Raw genomic sequence first — 7443 nt, 5'->3', positions numbered from 1 at the left:
AATTCATTCCACAACATATGGTTTGCAAATCTTTTTCCAAAGATACACATAATAAAAAAAATAAAAAATCAAAGATGAATACTCTTAGAAACTATTTTCCTCCTTAGATAATTTAATAAGAAGGTTACCTGGTAATCTTTAAACAGAATACCATAAAAAAAATTTTACATTCTCACTTCGACATTGCTAAAACAAAGCAACGAATTATGGAGAAGTAATGCATTTATCTTCTACTTCCATGATCAGATTCTCTCAATCAGTAGAATACAAAAAAATACTAACAGTATAATAATTTCCTTAAGATTGTTGTTAATATGTGTCTAAAGAATCTTACTGATTCCAACAAAGTTTGCAGAAACACGAAGTTACCAAGTTTAATGAACCAGTGAAGAACAAAAGAATAGAAGATCTGAAATTAATTCACAAATCTAAAGTTTGTAAAACACGTACCAAAATCTGGAAATTTTTAATAGGAAAAAGATCAAGTCCACTTAATTCACAGTGTCCCCTTAAGGAAATTATTCCCCTCTAGTATCCGAGGTTTGATTTGGAATATGACCTCCCAGGGTAAAATGATCTCAATCACCAGAGTATAGATACCAAAAACTCCGGTGTCAGCGAACCACTCAACGGCAGTAAAGTACACTTAGAATACTAGATTTAGTAGTTGAAGAAGAAATCCATAAATTCTTTTTAAAATGAGAGGAAATCCCTCAATTTATAGAAAACAAAGGATAGTGCGAAAAAATTCTTATTGTGCCTTACCGGAAAGGTCACAAACCTTTGGAAAAGTCACAAACTTTCAGAAAGGTCGTCACCTTTCATAAAAGTCACAACTTTCCATAAAAGTCACAACTTTTCATAAAAGTCGCAACTTTTCATAAAAGTCGCAACATTTCATAAAAGTCACAACTCTTCATAAAAGTCGCAACTCTTCATTTTCCATTCACACCTTTTTAATATCCAACAGAAAGGTTATTTTCGAGTTTTGATAATTTCACTAAATGGTGATATTTGGCCTAGTTGAAGGTTTGGTTCAGTTCCGAAGCTTTTAGATGAGTTTCATGTTCTTATTTCAAAATTTGGAGATTCTTAAGTTAAAGTTGACTTTGTTCAACATCGGGTTAAGGTGACCTTGTTTGGGTGTTTTGATGATTCCATTGAGTTTGAACTATCATTTTCAATCTAAAAGCATATTTGATTTGTGTTCGGGAGGTTCCAGATGAGTAATGTGCGAGTTTCTAAACTTTTTGGGTGCCTTGACATTGTTTCACCAATTTGTGTCAAGTAAAAAGTTCATTATTAGATTTATAGATCAAAAAATTATTTCAAAACTGTGAAAAGTTTGAGCATGAATTATAGGACTGATCTGCAAAGTTTGATGCATTTTTGCTAAGTCAAGATTGAACTTTTATCGCGATACATGAAATAATTGTTTATCAGAAAGAAATGATATTTGAATAGACAAATGAGTACGAAGTTGAGTTTTGATTGAACGAGTAGATCCGTATTATTATTTAAGGCATTTAGGAAAAAGAATTGGATCATTTGGCTATTGTATGAGAAATTTACGATATTTTTAGTGAAACAAAAGTTTCTGATTTGATGGTGCAACTATCGTTATAAATGTATTAAAAAATTTAGACTGTGTTCATTTGGTAATTTGAGCATATTGGGAGTTCTACAGCTCGATGGAATGATTCGTGCGGCAATTTTCTTAATTTAATATGAGGGTTAATATTCAATCCTTATTTCGTCATTTTCTCATGATTTCATCTTGTTTTCTTTTCTTATCCGTGTAATTCTTGGAGGAATCGATCTTGGACTCAATTTTTGATGAAAAATATATATTTTGATTCTTATGTTATGGTAAACTGATATTGACATGAACTTGTTAATTCATCAACTATTTTTATCATGATAATCGTATATAAGCTTGAGAATTTGCCTTGATAAAATTAAAATTTGATATTTGAGGATTTCGAGGTCAATTTTAACTCCATTTTTTTAATGAAATTTTATACTTGAACTTTTCTAAGCACGGTAAGATATTTTTCATAAAAATATTCAAATTCGCATCGGATTCGAAATCGAGTGTTGAGAGTTTTTCTCATGAACTTGTGTTTAAGTAAACTAGTATATATACCTGCGCTTTGAGCGGATACAATAATCTTTTATCATTTTAATTTCATAAAACATCAATAGTTTAAATGTATTTACATATTTTCACCTTTTCTTTAATAATTCCTAATTGCTTATTTGTAATATCTAAGTAATTAAATCTCCTATTATTTATGTCACTTTTAATAAAATAATTTTCAATTCTCTGGAATCTTATAATATATGAAATCTCTTTTATACCATTTTAATTTTTAAATCTCTATATATTTTATAGGTTTTTGGGTTTTAAAAGTAAAATACAGTTCATTTATTTTAGGGATAATGGACAAGTATCCCGCCAACCTATGCCCGAAATTACAGAGACACACTTATACTATACTAAGGTCCTATATACCCCCTGAACTTATTTTATTAATAATTTTGTACCTTTTTAGCCTACGTGACACTATCTTGTGGGCCCAACGTTAGTTGACTTTTTTTTCAAGCTAGTACCACTTAGGCTGAAAGGTGTAGAAAATTACTTATAAAATAAGTTCACGGGGTAATAGGACCTTAATATAGTATAAGTGTGTCTCTGAAATTTCGGGCATAGGTTGATGGGGTACTTGTATATTTTTCCTTTATTTTAAGTATAGTATATCAACATAATTTTTATATAATTAAACTTGTAATATAAGAAATCACTTTTATACCAATTTTTAAAATTTTTGTACATTTTATAGGATTCTATATTCTAAAAGTAAAAAACAATCTGTTTATTTTAAGTAAAGTATATCAACATAATTTATATAAATAAATGGGAAAATGCACAAGTACCCCATCAACCTATGTCCGAAATCACAGAGGCACACTTATACTATACTAAGGTCCTATTACCCCTCTGAACTTATTTTATAAGTAATTTTCTACCCCTTTTCGGCCTACGTGGCACTAGCTTGAAAAAAGTCAACATCATTGGACCCACAAGATAGTGCCACATGGGCCAAAAAGGGGTAGAAAATTATTAATAAAATAAGTTCAGGGGGTAATAGGACCTTAGTATAGTATAAGTGTGTCTCTGAGATTTCGGGCATAAGTAGAGGGGGTACTTGTGCATTATCCCTAAATAAATTAAAGTTTCCAATTACTTTATGTATAATCTAATGTCATTTTTTTATTATTATTTTAAATAGTTAAATTAAAATTTATATTTTAGAATATTATTTTTAAAATGTCGACTTCATCAATCTTGTTTTTGAAATATTTTATTATGGATCCGGCTCCTCTTCATTTTCATTATCTCCATTTTTTTCAAGTTCTAGTCTTGATTAATGACATGTGACAAAAGTTAGATTTAATGGCTATAATTTAATTAATTAAAATATATCCCTAACAATGATTTAAATAATAAATATATTATTATATCAATTAAAAATAGTCCTATTATTTCTTTTTTTTCTCTCCTCATTCCCTCCAAGACCCGATTGTTTTTCTCTTTATGCTTTCCACCTATTAATTTCAACCCTTTCTTCTTCCTCCTCTCACCTTCATCGTCATCCTCCGGTTGCACCTCATTAATTTAAATAGTTATAAAGATAATAATATTATTTCCCCTGTCGTGGAAAGGAAGGGGATGGATATGTGACGAGATCATTTCATTCATTTTGAGAAAATTATATATAATGAAAAATGTACACCATTGGTTCGATATGGACCTTTATAAAATACTCATCATAAAAATTATAAGTGTATGCTACACGAATTCAAATTACTCGAGAGTTAAAATTTCTTAATACATAATATATAAAAGAGAAGTTCAATTATCAAATTGGACTGATCAATGAATAGCATTGAAAATCTTAATTATATGAAAGAATACATCAATTTGTGACACAATTATCAAAATTGAATAATATTTGAGTATTCAATTTAAAAGTTCTAAATTCTCATATGAAAAACACAATCTATTTAATGTCATTTCAATGATTCTGAATTTGTATGCCACATCCAAAGCATCAAAGTTAGGAATCAACCTCATGCAAGAATTTTTTGTTCCATTAGGCCTAAATCAAGATAATTAACATATTAGTTTAGCCATAGTGAAAAGTAAAGCATACAATTCAAGTACTTCAAATAAGAATCATCCAAGAGCATATGCATATTTTAAAGTGTCTACCTTTATCTGTAAAGAAATCGAGGCTAAAGTAGTAGAGAAACTAAAGTGTGGCAATTCATGACATTGACGGTCCACCTTGAGAGTAATTGTTTAAGTCAATGAAATGGAATATCCTGAAAGTAATAAATAAAGTCATATATAATAGTACTTAATGAGTAATGCAAATGAAATAATTCATATAAAAGTATCACTTATAAAATTATACCAACTCTTAGGAGTTGAGATAGACGACTCCCATGAGATGTAACTTGAGAGAGTTCTGAAGAATGTCATGGTAAAAAATTTATATCTCCCAATACCTATCATGCAAATAAAAAAGTGACATTTAACCTAATACTACACAAATAATAAAGGTATAATGCACAAGTATCCCCTTAACCTTCAGAGACACTTATACTATACTAAGGTCCTATTACCCCTGAACTTATTTTATTAATAATTTTCTATCTCTTTTCGGCCTACATGAAACTATCTTGTGGGACCAACGCTGGTTGACTTTTTTTTCAAGCTAGTGCCACGTAGGCCAAAAAGCGGTAGAAAATTACTTATAAAATAAGTTCAGGGGGTAATATGACCCTAGTATAGTATAAGTGTGTCTCTGGAATTTCGGACGTAGGTTGAGGGGGTACTTGTGCATTTTTCCAATAATAAAATGCATTTGTTATGATGATATACCGTAGTCGTAGTAAAAGCTGAGAATGATGGACATAGTGCTTGAAGACCTGCAAGATGACTTACATCATGCTGAATTTTTTGTGATGGAGGCGATTGAATATTGTTCTTCTTTCTGGCCTTTTCTAGAAAACTCTTTGGACGACTATTGGAGCGACGAGTTGCTTCTTCTGTAATCTTGTCATCTTTGTGACATTTAAACTGTCAACAAATATTGTCTCATCCTGAATAATTTCAATGGAGCTGATGGATTTTCATAAGATTCATGTTTGTTTTTTATTTCATTCAACTTCACAATTATTTCATTGGCATACTTAACAATCAATTCGTATTCTTCTTTGAACTCAGAAGCTTCACTAGCAATATGGATAAAAGTTTTGCATAAATGCTGTACCTTGTACTAACTTCAGCTTTTGAAATACTTCCCTCTGTAAAATCTTTAATTTTCATTTCAATCAAGTTAGTAAAATTTTTTGTCCACCATTTTAATATATAATGATCGGGAATCTTATCCTTGATATTTAAAGTGTTCAAAATCTTTAGATCATGACCACACAACACACCTGAGAATTCAAATAATTTGCAACTACAAGAAAGTATGTTGACTAGTTCACAACTACCCCATGTTCCCTGCCACTTTCATGTGTGCTAACATTGTATTTATAGAAATCTCCATCATCCTGAAAGCTTTTTATTGAAACAAGTAATGACTTTTTCCTTTGCTTCTGGAACAAATTAAATATGGTTGCAGTATATATATCTCTGGCATGAATCAACAAAGGAATCTTAACCTTTAACACAGAAATTCGTTAGGTCATGTCAAAATTTGACTTGCTTTCATTACACTCTTATCATCAACATCTCTTTGAAAATGCTTAAAGAATTGTACAATATCTAAATCAGATTTCAAGTAGCCCTTAGTGATCCATTGAAACTTTCACTCAATTGCGTGCTTTGCATACCCGCTGAAAATATATTTCTACCATATGTCATGGACCATTTTTCCCTTAGAGCAAAGGTGTTCTTCAACCAATTATTATCCTTAAGATCGTATTTTTCAAGCATTTCTTCCCATGCATTAAGAAAATCTGCTTTATACTCGTAATCAAAAAGCAATTTGCTAAAATCACTCGGAAATGATTTATGAGCTTTAAAGATATGGTTAAAATGTTTACATGCGTTTTGTCCCAAGTGTCATATACAAAGACGGTGTTATGTTTGTGGCATCACAAATGAGACTGCTAAACTAATTGCGGGATCTTGATCTGTGATGAATGTTTGTGGCTTACCCGCTGACATAGCTCTAAAAAATACATTAAAAAGTCATTTAAATGCTTCAGCTGTTTCTTCATATAAAAGAGCAGCACCAAATACCACCATCTCCTATGATTATTTAATCCAACAAACAACGCCAATGGCCGATACCCCTTATTTGCTCTATATGTTGTGTCAAATGATACCACTTCTCCATAAATTTGAAAATTCCTTATCATTTTAGCATCAGCCCAGAAAATATTTGTTATCAAACCATCGACATTAAAATGTAAAGAATATCGAAAAGGAGGATCTTTTATTACTCTTTCTTCAAAATAATTTACCAAACTACGAGCCACTCCATACTGTAGACTTTATTTTCTTTTATCTCGAAGATAATTTTTGTGATCTCTCTTTGTAAAACCTAAAGAAGCTTTCTCCCCCTGCTTGACGAGCAACATATTCGAAAGAAGACTTAGGACATATTCCCCAATCATCCAATAAATCAATTTCATGTGCTTGAGAGAGTTTAACATTTCTTTGTGATGGTAACAAATGAGCTAGAGATTGATGAACAAGTGGATGATTGTGCTTCTCTTCAAATGAAATGACAGGGAACTTTTCATTTGACGACTTATGACCATATGAGCTAAACAATCTGTCCTTGTTTCTTTCCTAGGTTTCTTGACCAACATATATCGCTTGTCTAGTCCTCTGTAACCTTCTTTATAACATGTAATTTTTCTTGAAGTCACGTATCCGTAAATTTTACTTTTGTTGACGTATTCCTTTCTAACACTAAAGCCAATTCTAGCAGCACATTCATTGTAATATTAAAATCCATGCTCATCTGAATCAAATTTCATTTCTAATTTTATTGGCTCAAATGATTAATAATTATTCATATTCTCATTTTGAGGCACAGTCTCCATAGATCTACCACCAAAAAGAATAAAGTATTTTATGTTTCATTGCGTTTGACAAACTGATACATTATATTAATTGTCATTGTGTTTGACAGATTTATAAGACTTCAAATCTCATTTCAATTACTAGCCAACTAAACTGGACAGTCTATATTTAATTGTAATTAATGTCAAAATAGAAATTTTAATATTTTCAACAAAAAAAATATCAAAGTTAAGCTTTTCTAGCCCAAAAAGTTCATTCAAGAATTTTCACAAACACATAGTGTGTAGTTATTCTACCTGTCAATTATCACAATGGAAAGCATACAAATA

This window comes from Solanum pennellii, chromosome 7 (genome assembly GCF_001406875.1).
Source record: "Solanum pennellii chromosome 7, SPENNV200".
Classification (NCBI taxonomy): Eukaryota; Viridiplantae; Streptophyta; class Magnoliopsida; order Solanales; family Solanaceae; genus Solanum; species Solanum pennellii.
The sequence above is the reverse complement of the archived record's forward strand: the minus strand, read 5'-3'. Positions refer to the sequence as shown.